The sequence below is a fragment of the Podarcis muralis genome, chromosome 10 (genome assembly GCF_964188315.1).
Source record: "Podarcis muralis chromosome 10, rPodMur119.hap1.1, whole genome shotgun sequence".
Lineage (NCBI taxonomy): Eukaryota > Metazoa > Chordata > Lepidosauria > Squamata > Lacertidae > Podarcis > Podarcis muralis.
Genome location: NC_135664.1, coordinates 58630553 through 58652384, shown reverse-complemented (window position 1 = coordinate 58652384; position 21832 = coordinate 58630553). Strand labels below are relative to the sequence as shown.

The following is a 21832-nucleotide window of genomic DNA, read 5'->3' as shown; positions in this document are numbered from 1 at the left end:
ACCCAGAGATGGGGAAGTCGCAGCCCTGCAAATTGTTGCTGGACTACAATTCCCATCATCCTTGACCATTTAACATTTTGAGTGGGGCTGAGTCCAACAACATTCAGAAGGCCCCTGCTGTATGCAACCAATCTAAATGCGGCCTTGGTGGTTAATGCATTGCCACCCACCTTCAGTAGACGAGACGGATAGTTCAGTAATAGGGCAGATACCCTGCATGTGGAAGGCACTAGGTTGAACTGTTAAGTTGCAGGGGAGAGATCTCCACCCAAGGCTTTGAAGAACCACTGCTATAGAGAGTAGACAGAGCTTGGCTACCTAGACCAAAAGTCTGACTTGACAGAAGGCAGCTTGATAGGCTCTTGTGAGGCCTTGTGTATAGAAAAGGCTATACGTCGTCGGCTCAAATAAGGGAGTATTGTTTCTGCTTTTGTTTGGCCAAGGGGGCTGGGCACACAAATGGCTAAGACCCCTTGATCTAGGCTTTTATCAGATTCTTTAACCAACTTAAGATGGCTGGCATGCCATAATACAGTCTTAGTGGGTGTCATAGGCTGGCCCCAGTTTTTATTGCTGTCATTAAGTGTGTGTGTTGTGGGGGTAAGTCCTGTAAAGTTAAACAGCACACAGAAGTGATCTGTGTCCTCATTTCTTCCTCTGATTCGTATCCTTCTCCCTCTCTGCCCTATGCCTTTTACTCAGTTCTCAGAAACCATGAGTGAATGGCTGGCGATAAATCACTTTCCAAACTGACCTTTGACTTTTCCTGAGCTTGAGGGTCTGTTGGCCAGACTGTGTGTGCTCTTGTGCTTATAAACTGGGCTCCCAGCTCCCCCTCTAAACAAAGGTAATCCTTGTGCTGTCCCACCCTTTCCCACTGCAGTTCTGTGTCCCCAAAAGACAAGCTGGATGGAGGAAGAGGAATCACATTAAAAAAAATTAAAAAGACAAGGTCTATCTGTTTAAGCACACAAGACTGTACACACAGTGTACATTTAGCTCATCAACTGCAAAAGTAGATCCTAATCATACTTGAATCCATGTTCTATGTTTATATGTAGATAGATAGATAGATGGATAGATAGATATAGATATAGATATAGATATAGATATAGATATAGATATAGATATAGATATAGATATAGATTAGATAGATATAGATATAGATATATAAAGATACTCTACTACGTATTCATTGCTTTTATATCTCACCTTTTCTCCAATATGCTCAAGATGGTGTATATGGCCATCTTCCCCCCCATTTTATCTGCACAACAACCCTTTGAGGTTGGGTTAGACTGAGAGACTGACTAGCCCAAGGCCACGCAAATGAGTTTCATGGCTGGGCAGGGCAGGTCCTTGGTCCAGCACTAACACCATGCTGGCTCTCTCTATCCACAATTTTGTTTCTTAATATACTGAGTGTTGTTGCATTTTCTCCCCACATGTGTAATAAACAGGGTTGCATCTAACACTAGGCTTACTCAAAGAAAACCCACTGAAGTTAATGGGCATTGCTAACTTAGTTACAGGTAGCCGTGTTGGTCTGCTGTAGTCGAAACTAAATAAAAAAAATTCTTCCAGTAGCACCTTAGAGACCAACTAAGTTTGTTATTGGTATGAGCTTTCATGTGCATGCACACTTCTTCAGATACTTCTTCTTCAGTGTATCTGAAGAAGTGTGCATGCACACGAAAACGCATACCAATAACAAACTTAGTTGGTCTCTAAGTTGCTACTGGAAGGAATTTATTTTATTTTATTGCTAACTTAGGTTCACTTATTTCAGTGGGTCCACCCTGAGAAGAACTTAGTTGAATAGAACCTATAATAATAATACTTAACATCTGTAAAGCACTTGCGAGGGTTCAAAGTAATTAACATGCATTATCTCATTTAAATACTTATAAACAACCCTGTAAGGCAATTCAGTATTATCCCTCATACTGCAAACAGGGAGGAAGCAGTGGCGCTGGTGCCTGGTGCTCTTTGGGACTGGCAGGGCAGAAGGCAGGGAGGCCAACAGTAGATGGTGCCAGAGCCAAATGACAGGCAAAGTCAATTAATTCCAGGTTTGCCCCATTGCTCCTCCCTGATGAGTTCTACAAGGAATATGGAGGAGCAGGAAGCTGACAGGCGGTGCCACTCCATGGGCAGGGTGTAAGAAGGCAGCCACATGATGACTAGCTGAGAGTAGACTGAGGTTGGTGGGGCAGTGCCTCTTTCTCCCAAACTGACCAGCTTCTACTGGGGTGAGGGGATTGATGTAAAAAATGGCTTGCCTTAAGGCCAGCTAATTATTTCCTAGCAGAGGCAAGATTTGAACTGAGGACTTCCTGATTCACAGCCTAGTCTTTAACCACTATGCTACAGCAGTTATCTAAGGTGCTTTCCTTCTGAAATGAAAGTTCAGTTCCATTAACATCAACACTTTTTAAAATTTTCAATTTGATTGATGGGGATCTGCTGTCGTTCTATTGCCCCAAATGCTCAGGGTATTCTTGAGATGGAGAATGAAATCAGAGAGGCCTCAAAAAGAGATAGTGTGGAATAATGGGCAACTCACACATAGACTAGGAATTAGATAAATCTATGTTCTGATAATGTGGAAAACAACAGTGTCTATGATTATAGTAGAGTTGGCTCAAGATTTCAAAATATAGTATTTCTTTAAAAAATATATATCCTACGACAGATCAGTATAAAGGAAGTTGAAAGGGAAATTCAAGAAGGTCAGCTGTCTCCAGAACCACTGAATGTTATTCAAAATCACAATAATAAAAGCTCGGCTGGAGTGGATACCCCCAGATTAGAAAATGTACCACTAATTCCAAGAGAATGCCAGCATGGTTAATGAGCAGAGTCAAGGAAGCTAATAGATTAGAGACAAGAAGGCTTCTTTCAGAAAATGGAAGTTTGCTTACAATGAGGAGAACAAAAAGGAACATAAACTTTGATAAAAGTAATACAAGCTGACAAAAAATGCAAAAGGGATGCAAATAATAATACCGAATTATTAATGTATTGTCATTGTCATTGCTATATGCATTGCTATTGGTATTATTACAGGAGTGTATTGCTAAAATAATTAAGAATAACAAATATATATATTTAAAGGCTTCAGAAGGGTAGGAAGATGGTTGACCACTGGATGGTAAGGGAATTAAAAGTGTGCTAAAGGAGGAAAAGAAGACTGCAGAGCAACCAAATGAATAATTTTGCTAGTCTTCACGGCAAAAAATGTAGGGCAAATACTGTGCTTGAGTTGACTTCTAAAGAAAGGGAGTCTGAAGAACTGATACAAATAGTTGTGACAAGAGATAAAATTCTTATGAACAAATCACTGCTTCCAGATGCTATCCATCTGAGAGTTTTTAAATGTGAAATTGCTGATCTGCTAACAAAAATATGTAACTGGTCCCTAAGACTGGTCTCTGCCAAGAGAACTGGGAAGTGAGCAAACATACTGCTGTTCTTCTTTGCCGCACTTGCAATTATGCAGCTTCTTATTTCACATAAATACATAATACAGACCTGTTCTCATGTTCTCACATAGATAGATAGATAGATAGATAGATAGATAGATAGATAGATAGATATCCAGGAAATTATAGGCTGCTTAGTTTAATGTTTGTTCTAGATAAATTGCTGGAAAGCCTTATTTAAAAAATGATCAAGAATATGGAAGAACAAGTTTTGCTGAAGAAGTCTCAACAAGGCTTCTGAAAAGGTTGTTCCTGTCTCACTAGACTTTGGATGAGCATGTGGATAGGGGGGATTCAGTAAGCACTGTTTACTTGGGCTTTCAAAAAAGCGTTTGACGAAGTCTTTCTCCAAAGACACCTGAGCAAACAATCATGGGAGAGTCCTCTTATGGATCAATAACTGGTTAAAGAACAGGAAGTAGAGAGTAGGAACAAATGGACAGTTCTCATAATGGAGGGTTATAAACAGTGAGGTCCCCCAAGGATCTGTTTTGAGACCAGTGCTCTCCAACTTGTTTGTAAATGATCTGGAGTTAAGAATGCAGGAAAGTCAAGAGGGTCAGCTCTTTCCAGAACATTGGGGATTATTCAAAACCACAGTAACAGAAGCTTAGCTAGAACGAATACCATAAATCAAGCAAGGTATCACCAAATTCAAGAGTTGGCATGTTTAATGAGAAGAACAGAATGAGTTAAAAAAAACACACCAAAAACTGACAAGCCCCATGGATCCTCCGTTGTGATTCTGTGATGCAAAAATGTTTCTGAGATGCCTTCAAGGGCCCCCATAATTTGGGACTCAGTCTGAAAAAGGTTATCCTCTTTAGTTTAGAAAAAGAGGAGTAAGGTGGGGCATGCTATTGTATAAAACTACCATTTTAAAATCTGCCCTCTCATCTGCTCCCCTTCCCAACCCTGAGTTCATGCAAATTCAGGATTGAAATAAGTCATTACGAATCTTCCAATGGGGGTTGTGAGATGGCCGCTTTACATTTTTATGTATATAAAGAAGAAGGAAGATATCATGGAGGATAAGGCTATCAGTAGCAACTAGCCATGGTTATTTCTTTATTCATGTAGTGCCATCTATGTTACATTGAGCTTTATAAACAGTATATTATGGTTGTATACTACCTCCAGATCAGAGGCAGTCTGTCCCTAGTACCAGCTTGTGGGGAACTGCAGCAGAAAATGGCTGTTGTCCTCATGTTCTGCCAATGTGAACTAGAGGGGCCTTTGATCTGATCCAGTAGGGATTATCCTGCGTTCATAGGTAGGACACTCTAATAGAGTCTGAACCTGAAGAGAACATTTAGTATTTAGCTACGGCTTGTTCTTGCTATTGCTGGTACAAATGCATGTTGCAATAAAGGAAAGGAATTAAGTGGGTGAAGGAGACTTGATTGCTGGTCTAGATCGGCAGAGTAAGGGAAGGAGATAGCTACAGAACCACTGGGGAGGTCACTGAATAACTCATTTGGGACAGGAGTTCCAATGCTGAACCCTAATTTGAAGGTCTGTGTGTGGGACTTCCGGGTTGACGCGATCGGTTTAATGGCGGATTCCCTCCGAGCTCCGGAGGGAATCGGCTCCATCGAGGACGGGTCTTGCCGCGCCGGCGACGCGGGGGCCCTTAGAAACCACAGGTGCGGATACCTGTGGACCTGGTGACTCGGTGGGCACCTTAAGCGCCCTCCTTGACAGTCGAAGAGCCTTTTTAAAGGCTGCGGAGAAGGTCTGAGGAGTGGAGTGGTGCTGAGAGTCGATCGCTACCTCGGTGGAGCGAAGCCGCAAGCCATTGCCGGAGAGCGTCAACTTTCTTCCTGACATTTGGACTGAAACAAACACCCTCGTGAGTAAAACGAAATTTGGATTTTAAAAGAAATTAACTTTTTTAATTTGGCGAACGGGGGGGCTGTGTCAAAAGGAAGTCCGCACCCCCCCCCCTTGCATGCACGATCGGAAGCAAGGAGTGAAAGCCTAAGATCGTTGTCTTTTGGGACGGATAGAAGATTCCATCGATTTGTGAAAATAAGTTTTTTTTTTTTTCTTTTTTGTCTTTTTAAGTTGTGCTGGAGGAAGAGGTGTATTTGGGAAAATTTTTGGGAACCCCCACCCGGGATCCGGGAGTGTTCCGCATTAGCCTAGCCTGAAAGAAAGGGAGTTTGACAGCTGTCATCTGAGTTGTCAAACAGCGGAATCAAGACAAGAACTGTATCTTTATATCTCTCTGATCCAAAGGTGTTACATTTAACCAGAAGTGGCTGGAAAATAAGTAACAACAAGTAATAACAAAGTAATAGACTGTTGATAAAAGGAAAAAAAATGGCAATCCCCCTAGGGGAGACCAGAGACATTACAATGGCTGCAGAAGGAAAATTACAAGCGGAAATAGAAAGAGCCCTTTTTCTCGTGGGAATTCTACAAGAGCAAGAGATAGTTATGGACAAACAGCTCACGGCTTTGATTTCAAAAACAAGCAACTCTACTGATGGAACTGAGGATTTGACCTTGAAAGATTCTGCAGCTGAACTGGAAAAAGTTTCTTTGAAGTTGGAGGACAAGGAGTCTGGAGGGCAAAAAGTACAGGAACAGGACTTCATGCAGCAAGGGGACAGAGAAGTTTATTGGATTATGGATTTTGAAAAGAGAAAAGTAAAGGAGGAAGATTTTGGACACTACAGATGGGAAGCTGAAATAATGAAGAAATATAACTGGGACTTCCTCCTCTTTTCTGGCATTGGTGAACGTGATTTAAGGAAATATTTGGCAGAACCCCTGCAGCAAGTCCTTTCAATTAGGATTGACTGGAGAGAAGGTGAAGAGACTGTATTGGACATCCCTCGAGACTGGAAGATCAATAAGAAGGATTATCAACAAAACAGGCAGAGAGAGACTCAAATGGTGTTAGAGGCCTCAGATGTGAGGAATCCGGGCTAGGAGACTTATAAGAGGGCAGATACCTAGGAAGGGACAGATATCCGGACAAGGAGGGAGGGGGAAAATAGAAAGTTTTAAAACTAGTTTATGACTTTTGAGTTTTATAATTTTGACTTATATTTTAGCATGAAAATGGGGAAATTTATGGTATAAGAACCTCGATCGATCTTAGAAAAAGAATTTAAGGAATATAAGAAAATGGGATAAATAAGTTGGGCCTAATAAAGGGAATTAAGTTTAAATATAATAAGAAGAGGTTTAAGGAATGAAACAAGAACTTGCTGAATTAAGTTTGAAAATTGGGATGCATGGGCGGGGGTGGGGGGAAGTCAATGAAAGAGGGTTATGAAAGAATCTATTTGTGATTATTTCTCTCTCTTTTTTTTTTTTTACTTTCCTTTTTTCTTTTTCTTTTCTTTTTTCTTTCTTTTTTTCCTTTCTTTCTTCTTTCTTTTTTGCTTTGTATTAAAATTTTGAAAATCCAATAAAAATTATATTAAAAAAAAAAAAAAAATGAAGGTCTGTGTGTGATCTATAAACCACACCTTCTCATCCTACAGTGGTGCCAGATCCATGCTTATAGATTATGTATCAACATAAAACAATGCAGATGGCATTATATAAGCATAGATATTATGTTCCGGGGTGCAGCTACAAATCCCACCTCAGTCAATCCATGGGTGGTTACAGGCTAGAAAAGGGTGAGGTTTTTTGCATGTTAAGACTTGTCCAACTATTTGGATTAAGTTTCTTAGTTGCTAGCGTGGATAGTCAGGTTGCTACTACATGCAGGGGCAACAGTGATGGACGGTGAGGAGGAAGAGGTGGGAGACAGAATACAGTCGGTCCATTGTGTACAGGAAGAGAACAAATCAACTGAAATGGGCTATTTTAGATACTAAAAGAGTGAACATGCCACATCCACCTCCAATGAATATATTTTCATTATTTCTAGAATAGCCTACATTAAAGGAGCTACAGTACCTACAGTTTGGAGTGGTGTATGAGCAAGTGCTTTTATTAGCACTTGCTTGGGAGAGTCAGTACAACTCTTAGCTTACCTCCTCATGAGTAACTTAGCAAAGTAACGCACATGCCCATAAAAGCAATGCATGTCATTATACATCCTCTACTCAGAAGAAAATAAATGTTCCCACATTTAGAACTTGAACCAAATGCAAAGCACAGTAATTATATCCCGCAGACATGCTGGTTTCTAAGAAACATGCCTGTAATGTATAGACGTGCAAACAAATTAATAGCTGCACACAGTTTACAGGAAAACCCTGAGTTTGCAAAAAAATTGTTCAGAATAAGCTAAAGCAGGGCAGATGGCTGGCTCACAGTCATGAAGAGGCATGGAGGAAGGCAGCTGTTGAGTAACAGAGGGCTTAGCTTACTAGTAAGGGCACATTCACTTATTTGGAGATGTGGCATTTCAGCCAATTCAGACCCTGAACCACACACACTTTAACCTTGTGAAGAGCAAGGAAGGGGAACCTGTGGCCCTCCAGATGTTGCTGCACTCCAGCTCCCATCTGCCCGAGCCAGCCCAGCCAATGGTCTGGTCCACGATGGTGGAATGTGTAGTCCAACAACATCTGGAGGGATACAGGTTTCCCATCCTTGGGGCAGAGGGTTCACTGCAAGAGCAGTCTCTGCATTACACTAGTGTCCCAGGAGAAAAACTAGACTTACTCCAACTAGACGCAGAATTTCCAAAAACATTGTTAAGAAGTGGACAGAAATGCACACAATTACTTTAAATATATATTGTTAGCTACACTATAGCTGGTGCAGTATACTGGATAGAGTGTCAAGAGTTAGGCCAGAGATACCCATGTTCCAATTATTGCTCAGGCAATAAAGCTCATTGGGTGACCTTGAGCATCACAAAGGTGTTGTGAAGATAAACTGGTGGAAGGAGGGAAGAACATCATGTGTTCACTTGTGTTCTACCTCCACTGTTGGAAGTAGTATGTACCTGAATACCAGTTTTTTTGGAATCACAAGTGGGTAGAATGCTGTTGTGGTTAGGTCTTGCTTTTGGGCTTCCCACATGCATCTGGTTGGTCCCTGTGAGAACAGAATGCTGGACTAGATGGGCCATTGGCCTGATCCAGCAGGCTCTTTTTATCTACTGTATTTTGGAAAATTATTTGTCTGCCTGCCTATCCAACTCTTCTCTATGGGTTTCTCTATGGGTTCGGCTGCCTCTTGAGATATTGTGACCAAACTTGGCATGAGGTTTCAAGAGGTAGGACAGTGGTCTTCATTGACACTTGTATGTCAGACACCATTCTGAATCAAGATGGTGCACCATAAAATGTTGCTTTGGCATTACTTTGCCCATTTAGACATACTTTCAACTGCCTCTCAAGATATGATTGTGAAACTCAGCATAAGTGTTTCCAAGGTGGATTCTTCATCAACATTTGAATGCTAGGCACAATTTTGATCATTTCCCCAAGGAGCTCAGGCTAGGATATATGGTTCTCTTTTGTACATGTTTCATGTACAAATCAGATTACTGAGCATTCAAAGCTGAATTAATGTCTTTCAGCACATTGGCTGTATCGCTGGAAAGGTGGACAACATTACTTTAAGGGTGAGCCTGTGACCTGGATTCAGGAATTAAAGTATTTACCATCACAAAAGAATGGCCAGGCTGCCCAAGTAAGCAATCACTGGCTATTGCCACATATCCTGACAGAATTTCTGTTGCAGACCGCCTCCTTCTGTGATGTATGTATGATGTTTCTGTGGGTGGTCTTGGGCTACAGGGTGGACAATTTCAAAAGTCTTTATAAGGGCTTGCACACCATTGTTCTGGGTTCCTCCTCCCTCCTGCATGTGGTGAGGACCCTGCTGCAACAGTTTAATAAAGATCAGGCTTACTAGCTGCTTTGCTTCTCAATTATATTTGGTTGGCCTCTGTTATTTTCTCCTACCAATAGGGAACCCACTTAAGGACTCTATATGGGCTCTTGGATACCCCATAAGGGAAAAGGAGCAGATTTTGTTTACATCAGTTGCAATCCTAAACAGACTTACTAGGTAGTAAGTCCAATTGAGTATAGTGGAATTTACATCTTAGAAAATATGCATAACCTGGCGCCGCACATACACTATCCAGAAGTGGCTATGTTCCTTTCGTTGGAAAGTTTAAGTGGTGTGTGTTCACACCCATGGGAGACAGCAGTGCATTGTCTCAAAGGCCAAACTCAGCTGAGTAAAACTGAGACAATCGCTTGCATTTTTTTAAATGGCATGACAAAATTGTACTCATGGTGGTGATTCATTTAGACTTCTATAATTAAAAATTCAAAAGATGCTTTGGACGCTGTGATGGATACATGAAGCAAATGAAAATGCTAAAAAAACTCTCTCCCCCTTTCTCTGCTTCAGAATCTTGTCCCATTTCCCAGACAGGTGTGTCACTGTCACATGTTTATTGCCAATTGTCTTATCAAACATTGTGGTCTCCTGTAAATCCTTATAAATGACAACAAACTTGTAAGAAATCAAAGCCAAAAGAAAAGAAAAGACAAACACACTCTCCCAGTTCATGGTCTGAATCAGGTAGAATGTTGGCTTTAGGATTAAATGCAAATTCAGGCTTTTAGTTGTCTTTGTTGCAAATCTCAAGCTTACCTGAAAGCCTCCAAAGGTAAACAAAAACAACTGGTGCTGCTTACACCTTCCGGCATTAAGTGGGAAAGGCATCCCATCTCCAGCAGACATGCAAACACAGCCCTGTCTCTCCACATTTTCTCTTAAAGTGCTCACTTGTGCTTCTTCATTTACAAACTAGCACTGCTTTGGGTGTTTTAGGTCTTTGTAAGAGTAAAGCCCGCTTCACCAGGCATAGAAGCAGCTCTGTGGCAATCAGCATCAATATTCTCATCTTAAAAATAAAATAAAAATGCTTACATGCATTGGCAGATTGCTCCAGGACCTCAAGATGGTGAAACTCAGCCCCGAGTCGGATATACAGTAACTGTGTTTCACTGCACTTGATTCCCATAGACCAGGCATGGCCAAACTTGGCTCTCCAGCTGTTTTGGGACTACAACTCCCATCATCCCTAGCTAACAGCACCAGAGGTCAGGGATGATGGGAACTGTAGTCCTAAAACAGCTGGAGGACCAAGTTTGGCCATGCCTGCCATAGACTAAGAGATGAAGATGGCACTGAACCCTGGGAATACAGATTGACTGTGGCTTCTTGTTGACAGTATAATCTTCACTCCCTGATAGGCAGAGGTGGCATCAGTAACTGGCACCTTCAACCCGGTACCTACTTGGCCCAAGGTATCACTGAGTTGAGTTGACTGTCCTGTCATGCCCTGGAGCACCCATTACTCTGGGACACTGTAGAAAAGTTAAACAGCAAGCAGATTGCCAGTACCAGCTGCCCCCAGTTTAGCCTATGAAAGTGTCCTCAGGCTCCAGGAGGTGTCCTTGAGTCTCTGTCTCAGGAGGTAAAAGCCTTTCAGCAAATACCCAAGAGAGTGAGGATCAAGGCGCAACTCTCCTTTGAAATGGTCAGGTGTTGGGGTCAGGGACGGCAGGGCTCTGAGAATCGTGTGGTGGAGGCAGCGGAGCCAGAGGCTGGTGCAGCGGAAGGAGGAAGTGATTTATGGGGTTTTGTGCCAAGGCTGAATGATGAGGAAGAGTTTGGTGGAGTAGGAGCAGGAGCAGGGGCTGGGGCTGGAGGAAGGGCGGGATGCCTCCCTTGCTGGCCCCCAGGACTAGGAGGGGCACAGTGACAACTTCTGTGTAGGAGAAGTCACACGTTGCTTGTACATGACCCATCAGATGTGAGTACTTAAGTTTGGGTGGAGACGTGGTTATGCTGTTGCCCCAACAGTCCAGTTTGGAGCACAAGCTAGGGCAGGGTCACCAGAAAATAGTCACCAGAAGCCTGTGTGTGCATTATGTGCACCTTTGGAGCTATTGCAAGTACATGGTTTGTCAACAAAGAATTAAACCACCAGCCATTTGTTCTCCCTGAGCTGGGTTTGCTGAGGTCAATTGGCCTGCGATAGTCATGTTTGGGTCCGTTTTGTCTCACACCATTCTATTGAAACGTATCCACCGACCTTCCCCTATGAAAAGCATAGTATTTATATAAGCACTGTCAGAAGTACTATGAGCAGCCAAAGCTGACAAACATTGAAATTAGATCTGGCTGGCTGGCTTCAGTGGGGATATTTCTTTGGAAAGTGCACGCTAATTTAAATACATACCCAAACAATTCAGCCAGACGCTTAACTGCACAGCTGCAGACTGTAACACATTCTGCCGTGACATAATTCTCAAATACTGTACACTAGTGTCACGCCTAAACATGCTCGGAAAAGTAAGCAGTGTCATACCGAAATACAGTGAACAAGGTGTCTTGACAACAATGAAAACTTTAAAAGGAAAAGAGGTGGGAAGTGGTGTCATTGAGTTCTCTCCATTGCTCTGCTGCATCCAATACAAATAAATAGATGACAAAGCCGTCTCCGACCTCAGTTCACTTTAGGTACTCAAAATAAGTTTTCCTCTTGTTCTGCTCCATTTTGCAATGTTGTACAGTGTCATGGAGTGGCTGGATGCAGAGGAGTGGTGGGAGGCACCAGCCAGGGAACCCCCAGGGGAAGAAGGCTCAGAGCCCAGGCATTGGTGGTGGGACAACAATGAGTGGATAGAGGGAGAAGAAGCAGACTGGGAGGACGAGGCATCCGCAGCAGAAGAGGTGACATGGTTTAGTGAACAGGAAGAGGCTGTGATAATTTAGACTCCGAGGCCAAAGCGGGGACTAGGGGGGAGTGGGGCCAGGAGAGGCAGGCTGATGAAGAAGCCAGGGAGTCTCCCCCTCCTGCGGTGACCAGCTCCTCTCCACCCTGGTCTCCTAGAACCCCCAGAGAAATGAAATGGGCAGAATATAAGGTGCTTGTTCACAGACACAGCCTGAGACCATGTAGGAAATACCCTGGAGGGGAGAAGTCCTAGTGGGCACTGAGAAAGTGAGGACCTTCAGTCCTCACAACTGCTTCATTGGGGCAAGACCGCCTGGAAAGGGTTACTGAGACCAGTAGGCACAGGTTGCAGTTTGCTTCCCTTGAATAAGGAGTTAACGGTCACTGCCCTCGGGTGATTTATTGTTTTGTTGCTGACCTACACCTGACTCCAACCCTGACACACAGATAGAGATCCAGGCCTGCTCAGCATTTGAGGAGGGAAACAGTACTCGGTAACAGAAATAAAGTTCAAGTCAGACTCTTGGATCTATGTAGCTCAACATTATCTATGTTGACCAGCAGCTGCTCTCCCGGTTTTCTGACTGGAGACATTCCCAGTCTTACTAGGAGAACTGGGGACCTTTTGCATGCAAAGCAGATGCTCTGAGTGGCAAGCCTTCCAATATCATTGGTAATACATCAGTTCAGTTTCCCACTATTCAATACCAAACCCATTACAGTATCTGCTTCCATTGCAAGGTGATGTCAAACGATCTGAGAGCTGTGCCTAGAATGTTTATCTGTCATCATTTTTACACAAGTGAAACCAATGACCAATCTAGTCAGTCCAGCATCCTGCTCTCATAGGGGTCAACTAGATGCCTCTGGGAAGCCTACAAGCAGGACCCAAGTGCAACACCACTCTTCCCACTTGTGAATCCCAACATGTGGTATCCAGTCCCTTGAGTAATCACAGGTTTGAACTCCCTGCAATAAAGATGGGGTAAAACAACAACAACGGCTGCAGCGTCTTTCAGGAAGGGTGGGGGAAAGCAGCCTCCCACTCTAAGCACCTAAGAGAACTGGTGGGTCAGACCAAAACCCCATCTAATCCAGCATTTTGTTCCCACAGTGGCCAAACAAATTTGTATGGGAAGCCCTGAATGCACTTGAGTATTCCTCAGGCTTATAACAGTAGCCCTTTTGCATCAGACTAAGAACTCATCTAGGGACGCGGGTGGCGCTGTGGGTAAAAGCCTCAGTGCCTAGGGCTTGCCGATCGAAAGGTCAGCGGTTCGAATCCCCGCGGCGGGGTGCGCTCCCGTTGCTCGGTCCCAGCGCCTGCCAACCTAGCAGTTCGAAAGCACCCCCAGGTACAAGTAGATAAATAGGGACCGCTTACTGGCGGGAAGGTAAACGGCGTTTCCGTGTGCTGCACTGGCTCGCCAGGTGCAGCTTTGTCACGCTGGCCACGTGACCCGGAAGTGTCTCCGGACAGCGCTGGCCCCTGGCCTCTTAAGTGAGATGGGCGCACAACCCCAGAGTCTGTCAAGACTGGCCCGTACGGGCAGGGGTACCTTTACCTTTAAGAACTCATCTAATCTAGCATCCAGACCCAGAAGCTGGGCAAGAAGGCAATAACCTACCCAGCAACTGGAATTCCCTTACCAACTGGAATTCAGTAGTATACTGCCTCTAAACCTAGAAGCTTCATATAATCATTGTAGCTGATATAGAGCCATTTCCCATTATGTTCTGCCTCCATAGTCAGAGACATCAATTGATGGAAGCCCCAGAAGAAGAGCATGCTCTTGTGCTGGGGTCCTGTTTTCTGGTTTTCCCCAGGCATCTGGCTCATCACTGAATGAATGGGGTGCTGGATTAGATGGGGCATTGGCCTGATCCAACAGGCTCTTATGTTACTTTTTTCTAACCACCTTGCCTGCCGTCACCTCTTACAGTAATAATCTTCATGTGCTTTGTCTATCAGTGTAACTGGGATGACCCCCCAAGTTCTAATATTGTGGGAGAGGGTGCAGGTCTGGTCACTGTGTCTAAAGACAACTCTCTGGCTTTACACAATCAGCTAACTGGCTCCGCACAACGAACACCTATTGTCAAGATAAACAATTAAATGGCCCTGTGTAATACCATGCAAGCTAAAGCCGCAAATCCCTCTCGTTCAAAAGAAAAAAGGACAACTGCCCTGTGTTGGTAACAGTGCTCCAGCAACTGGGATTTAGAAATAAACAAACACACAAACCAAGTGCTTTTACAAGTGTACTTGGGGCGTATAAAAACAGAACATATTCAAGAGCAGAAATGTAGGCCTTGCTAACGCACCTCCCCACCCACTTAGCAAAACTTCCTTGAGCACCTCATGCCCACCACAGAAGTGAGAAATTAGGCCCAGAGAATTTCTCCTAACACGCCCCCACCGCACCACAGAATATACCATTAACACAACAAAAGAAAGAAAAAAATTACATACCTTTGTGCTCTGCTCTTCATTTCCTTCTTAAGCTCCAACAGAGGTGATAGTCTGAGGCCTTGCCTAAACCTTCAGCTCATAGTGTCTCCTTTGTACCACATTAACTGCCAAAGAATCCTGGGTACCAAAGTTTCTTAAGGGTGCTGGGAGCTGCTAGGAGGCCCCAATATTCCCCTCACAGAGTTGTTTTTCAGGGCGATTTGACAGTTCCTGTTCTCAGGGAACTCTTGAGAATAGAGCTCTGTGAGGGAAATAAACCCTTAATGAACTACAGCTCCCATGATGCATTGGGTGAAGCCTTGTTCGTTTAAAGTGGCCAGTCTTTAAATGTATGGTATGGCATAAATGAGGCCTAACTCTTGGCCTTACCTTGATACAAATGGAATGAACTGTGAAGTCTGCCTGCAGTAACAAATAACAGAAAGCTGGGAGAGCTGTTTAGATATTAAATAGCACTCAGTGCTTGGTAGCCCCTCTAGGTTTCGTTTTCAATTCCTAACAGAGCCAGAGAGAGACTTTTTTGGTGTGCGTATTGTTGTTTTCAATATGCTAATATATAGATATGTGTCATGGGTGCCAGGACAAAATGGCTGCCATGCACAGAAAGAAAAAGGTGGAGTGGAAGAAGAAAAAGAGGTGGAGGTTCACCCCTATATCTTGACTATAAAAGTTGGGTCTTAGCCTACTATACATTTTGAAAAGTAATGCCCATCCAAGCTGTTTTCCCTTAATAAGTTCCCAAAAGTGAAAGCTAATTCTGCCAAGATTCAAATGAGCTCAGAGAAGCAGATCCTGAGCGCATTTCTGCATGGGAGTTTCCTGCTGTCAAAGTATGGCATTTTAGTACAAAGCAACTGTGTGGGACAATATAGTAACACACACAAAGATCTGAAGGTACCATAATGCAAAGAACATGCTGTATGCTTCCTCTGAATGAGCCGCATATAAACTAGGTGAACATCCTTTTTTGTCTTAGATTATTCACTTAAGAACACAGCAATAGCTTTTGAACCCCATCTCCCAAAATTATCTGCTGCCAAGATGGTTTCAAATTTCTGCACATCTTTGGGCCTTAGTTGGCAGTTCAGGGGTCTGACTCCCAACTTGTCTGCAGTCTCCCCCAGTCCCACTCTCCTTGCTACACGGGAGAGGAGCCTAGGAAGCTCCTTATACAAAGTCTACACTGACTGGCAGCAGCTTCCCAATGCTTCAGACAGGAGATATTCTTAGTCCTATCTGGAAATGTTGAGGACTGAACCTGGGACCATGTGCCTGCAAAGCAGATGCTTTACCATTGAGCTAAGGCCGTTCCCCACAATATCTTGCTTATGCTCCAAGGCCCACTAGGGTTGGGAACACAGCAGTTGCCAAAACAGACATTTCCATTATTATTATTATTATTATTATTATTATTATTATTATTATTATTATTATTATTTAAAAAGGGAACCACAGCACAAAGGTTTCCCTTTCTCTTGAGTTTTGGACCCAGAGAAAATATCACTTTGGCAATTCTGCTAGCAGCGAGATCCTTCTGAGACTCAATCCAGCAGTCTTCTGGTGAACCCTGGGTTGCTGTGTAAACAGTCTGTCTTGATTATCTCCACAGTTACAATAAGGCAAATAAAGTCAAAGCCAAAACACACCATTGAACGGCAATAAGTGTATCAGCATGCAGAGAGTGTCCCTAATTCCCAAAGTGGGCAGACATTCAAGACTTGCTTGGTGCAATTTTTAGCTTTAAGAATAATTATTACACTTCAATGGCAGACTACACAGCCAGTCCCAAAATAAGCAGGCTGTAAACAAGCCGCAAAGGGAATAGGGGCTGGCGATAAGGTTCATTCAGTGTTAAAAATGTAAGCTTGTCTGAACAACCTTTCCTTTGTCCTTTTCTGCACACGTAAGGGGAAAACCTGAGTCAACAGGTGTCCCTTTGAGGGAGTCACTCAGTCTTCACACTGGTTCGTTATAAAGGCAAGAGTGGTTCCATTTGAAGAAGGTCTCTGGCATTAGAAAGGGAGTTTTAGCCTCCCTCCAGGCAGAAAAGAGAAAGGGGCAGTCTAGCCCTCCCCACTCTGCAGCCTGAAGAAAACAAACTTGGCAACTATTGAGTTGAGATCACTCACCAGTCTTACTGCAGCCTGTGCCAAATTGGTGCCTTTCAGATGTTTTAGACTGCTGTGACTGATGGGAGTTGCAGCCCAAACCATCACTTGGTTGGCAAAGATTAGTCACATCCATGCCATGCATTTAGGGCACATTTAAACCACTTTAACAGTCATGGCTTCCCCCAAGGAATCCTGGGAACTGCAGGCCAACCCTCACAGGAATACAGTTCCTTTCACCCTTAACAAACTACAGTTCCTAGGATTCTTTGGGGGAAGCCATGTGGTGTGGATGCTCAGTTTACCTTGCTATATCACGTGCTCAAACCATTTAAGCATGGAGTTCTCTGACCGTTATCCAGGGCTAACACCAAACTAGAGTGTTTATTGGAGGAACAGAAAAAACAATTTCGTTGTAAACTGAATTTTGGAATGAATTCAAATAGAGCTAGTAATCCCCTGAAACCCATTCCACCCAATTAATCCCCCCTCTTTACCTCAGCTAATATTGCCGAACTGTTGTTCCATGAGTCCTTTAACCCTACCTTTCGTACTTACCATAACATCTATCATTCATTCATTCATTCATTCATTCATTCATTTAAAATGATTAGTAACTTGTCACCTAACAGGTCTCCAATAAACTTACACCAAAGAACATATTTAAAAATTGCTAAGTTTAACATGAAACATCTTTATTCGTAGTTTTGTTCTGTTTCATTTTGACATATACCCCCTCCCACATTCTGTTATGTCCTTTCCTTCAACCTGCACACAAGGATTTAGGCCACAGGCCTGGTCTTTCAGCATTAATCTAAGCTTAGGTCATCTCATCATCTCCAGAAGGATGGCTACAGCTGATACACAAATGCTGTTAGACTTGGGTTGTAGAAATAGCCTCCAGGGCTTGCTAAAAAATTCCAAAATGTTAGCAAGCACATAAGAAGGGAAAATTGCAGCCCGAAGAGTTGAAGTGAAGTCCACCAGTTTTGTGAAGTTATGACTGAAAGCATTAAGCAACCTTATCTTTTAAGAATAAGCTACTAGTTCAGACATAGACCAAACTAGCTGGCATTAACATTTACTGTACACATTCCATTGGTAACCAAGAGCTACTACAGATGTAATGTTTTTCCAGCATGAAGATAATCTTGGTGAAGGGGAAAAACATGGTCACACACTACACTGTTAAGTATACCCTAAGGAGATTTTAAATCTACAGCTACAAATGTAAACGCAACAAACAGATGTTTGCAAACGTCCATTCAAGCATACTTATTATTTACATGTTACATTTACAAGTGCAGAGTTAAAATCTGGAATTTGCTCCCACAAGATGTAGTGGCCATCAACTTGGACGGCTTTAAAATGAGTTTATACAAATTCATAGAGGATGAGGCGGTCAGTGGCTACTAGCCATGATGTCTGTGTATTACCTACACTGTTGGAGGCAGTGTGTCTCTGAATACTAGTTGTTGGGAATCACAAGTTGAGAGAGTGCTGTTGCACTCAAGTCCTGTTTGTGGGCTTCTCATAGGCATCTGGTTGCCCACTATTACAACAGGAAGATGGCCTGTATGATGGACCTCGGTTTGATTCAGTGTGGTTTTTCTGAGGTGCTTTTGTAAACTGCATGTTTTTGGGAAGCACTCCAAGTCATCATCTTTTTTTCCCTCCCCCCCCCCCCACTAAGATTAGGCAACTTTGGCTCAATTTACACATGCATGTTTGCCACTGGATGACCACAGCATCAAGAGTTACCTAACTTGCTTGCATGAAGACTGAAACACAAGATAACTTTTCATATCAGTTGCAATGTTTTTCCCCAATGAAACTAAGCCACACGTTCAGTTGTACAAATGTGAAGAAACCAAGTGATGGGCAGTGCCGGACTTGGCAATATCATGCCGTGTGTAAGGCTAAAATCGTGGTGCCTTCCTAAAGCCAGGTTAAGGGAAGCAGGGGCTTTAGGAAGGAGGGGTGAGGCTCTGCCAAGATCCTAGAGCTCTCACATCACCTTCCCAAAGCTAGTCTCTCTAGTCTTGGTGCAACATTTGGACCATGACACCACACCAGCTCTCATATATTGTTATATTCTTATATTGTGACTATAGGCTGATCTGGTCTTGAATTAAATGTTGCTGATTCTTTTGTGCCCATTTAGTGCTCTGTTTCTACAGTTTACATGTTTATTATGTTTTAATACTATGTTTAACTATAAATAAGGTGCCATTTACAGAGTGACCAATATAGACAGGGAGCAAAATATACTGTTATGGGCTAGTGGGGGAACAGGGAAGAGGAGTCCACTGATAGTATGTTGTCTGAAGGCTCCCCAAAATGTGTAACTGGCATGTACACTCGGAGATGAATGGTGTCTGTAGAAACTAACCTACACATGGACACGGACTTCACAAATCATTGCTACTTTGCTTCCCCAGGCTCTTGGACACAATAATGAATTCATGGCGTAAGTGGAGCTCTAAATTCAGCATCCATTGCTATTATCATGCTCCTGGCAACTAGAGCAGGGTAAGCAAGCAACCCCTATCATGGTACCATTCATTTACTATGAGATGGCAGCAAAGACTGGCAGTTCCTTGCTGCTTTTCCAGTATATGCCACCTAGATGTGTGTTTATTATACTATTAAAAAAAAAACCAAAACCCACACACATCGTTTTATAACACTTGCTTTTTTCCAACGCCAAACTCATAGGCTAAGGCCCACAGATATTATTGCCAGATGAAGCAAGCACAAATAAATGGGTGATGTGACAGAAACATAAAAAGGTGTGGTTTCTCTCCTTCCTTCATAGCACAAGAATTGTGTCTGAAAGCAGTTGCAGTGTCAGCGATAATGGCTTGTCTCAAAGAAACTTGCTATTGCTTTGCTAGAATGTACTTTTAAGTCATTGGGTTATATTTCCAAGCTTAATGAATAACTGTGAGATATGCAGGTTGCTATCCATCATGATGTCAATGGAGATAATGCTGCAGTGCCTTTTAGCATAGAAATACTAGATAAGGACTCCTGTGAATGAAAAGAAACCAACACAGCACTGTTGTGTCATCCGTGGTTAAGGAGGATGGGGATAAATTGTATCTATTGCCTCTTTAAATGTCCCCCTCCCCGCCCCCCCAGTGAGTGCTCTAAGAGGCACTGGCCTCTGATCAAGGTTTCCAGTTCAAGGTGCTGGTGGCTTTTCTATAAAGGCCTACATGAATTGGGGCTGCTGGTTCCTGAAGAAATGCCTGCTCCTGCACCAGCCTGCCTGTACACTGATAGCCATCTGATGATAGCATCCCCAAAGTGCTCCTGCTGTCTGAAGTGAGGTGACGGATGACTGGGAAGGGGGCACATATGGTTCAGATAGTAAGCAGTCTATACATGGAATAATGAAATAATAATAATAAGGCTGTGGTGTCCTGACACTGGATTTCTCGTCAGGCACTTGGAATGCTCATCTTTTAAATGCTAGGCAAACACCTTATTGTTCCAGGGAGGCTTTTGAATTGCTTTGAGATTGTGATTTTTAGTACTGCTTTTAATTGCCCTTTGTGGTTTCAATTGCATGCTTTTTTTTGTTACTGTATTTTATTTTTTTTGTAAACTGTGCTGAAACTGGATGTTGTAAGGTGGTACAGAAACTCCTTAACACATGATGGGGGCTATGCTCTGCCTCTACAGTAGGAGACGGTAATGCTTCTGAATAGTGATTGCTGGGAACTACAGCTTGGGGTCCTGCTTGCAAGTTTTCCAAAGGCATCTGGGGTGGCCACAGTGAGACCAGGATGCTGAACTAAATGGTCCATTGGCCTGATCCAGCAGACTCTTCTTAACCCACTCTCCCATTTTTCCCCATGGTGAGAGCAGATTAGATCAGGCATAGGCAAACTCAGCCCTCCAGATGTTTTGGGTCCTGTTAGCTAGGGATGATGGGAGTTGTAGTCCCAAAACACATGGAGGGCAAGTTTGCCTATGCCTGGATTCGATGATATAATGGAAAACATTGGTGATGGTAGGGAACCTTTTGTTTTTCCTCATAAGCAACCTTCAAAGGGTTGCATGTTGGCCTGACCTGAGGCAAATGTGGGCAGAGTGATGGATGTGACTCTTACCTTTGTACAGTACAGCTCCAGAAATACAAAAGCCAGAGGTTCTCTCCCCACCACCTCACAATTTTCCCATCCCCTATGCAAAAAAGACATCACCACAGTTCAAAGGCACATTCCAGCAAGACAAAAAGGCCTTGTGAAGGGGTGTGGCCTGAGGACTCCTGAGGGTTTGACACAGAGAGGCAGGCAGGGGGAGAATATAATATTAGAAATTCAACTAGAGTGTATACCAGAGACTCAATCACTGTTATTCTCGTGCCTGTTTCATTTCCCCCCCGTTTTAGGCACAGATGTCTCAACACAGGACATCTTGCGCTCTTTTTACTGCCCGGCACATAAATGGTAACCTGATAATACATGAAAGAGATTTGGCACCTTTGCTGTTTAGCATAAGCAATGTTATTGTTACAGGCCCTCTAAGCTGTGACTCAGGCATCTGTTCTAGGGAGAGAATCCTTGGCATTTATGAAGTTACGCTTTGACCACTTCCTGAATTTGTGACTCTTGAACCTCAGCAGCTCAGGAGTTCAGATAGGGCATGCCACCGAAAACTGCAACCCCCCATGCTTTCTGAATGACACATTCAGATGTAACATTATATTTAACTTACAGTTTTGTCCAGCTAACTGAGGTATTAATTATGAGATAACATAGCAAGCCCTGATCTGATGTGAGCCCAGAGATCCCTATCTGCAGAATAAATCTAAAAGATATTGAATTAAGGCAATAGATCTGTTTCCAGCAGGATTCTTTGAGCCCCTAAGGCCATTTCCCATGCTTCATTGACAAAAATTGGTATTAAAATCCTACAAAGCTGAGACGGGGAGCCTGTGGCCCCCCAGATGCTGTTGAATTACAAATCCCAGCATCTCTGATGACTGGCAATGCTATCTGGGGCTGAAATTCAGCATGACCTGGAGGGCCTCAGGTTCTTCATCCTTGGCATAAGCATACATGAA

The 21832-nt window shown here is 43.2% G+C and overlaps 1 protein-coding gene and 1 long non-coding RNA gene across 2 annotated transcripts in view; one reads left to right on the top strand and one right to left on the bottom strand.

The window, feature by feature from the left end:
• WNT5B (Wnt family member 5B) overlaps positions 1-14881 on the bottom strand; it is a 130959-nt gene extending 116078 nt beyond the window's left edge. Inside the window, exon 1 of the mRNA XM_028745554.2 lies at positions 14648-14881. The gene's annotated coding sequence lies outside the window, so the exon portion shown is untranslated. The remainder of the gene's footprint in view (positions 1-14647) is intronic.
• LOC144329008 (uncharacterized) overlaps positions 1-21832 on the top strand; it is a 41703-nt gene that overhangs the window by 4201 nt on the left and 15670 nt on the right. The window lies entirely within an intron of this gene.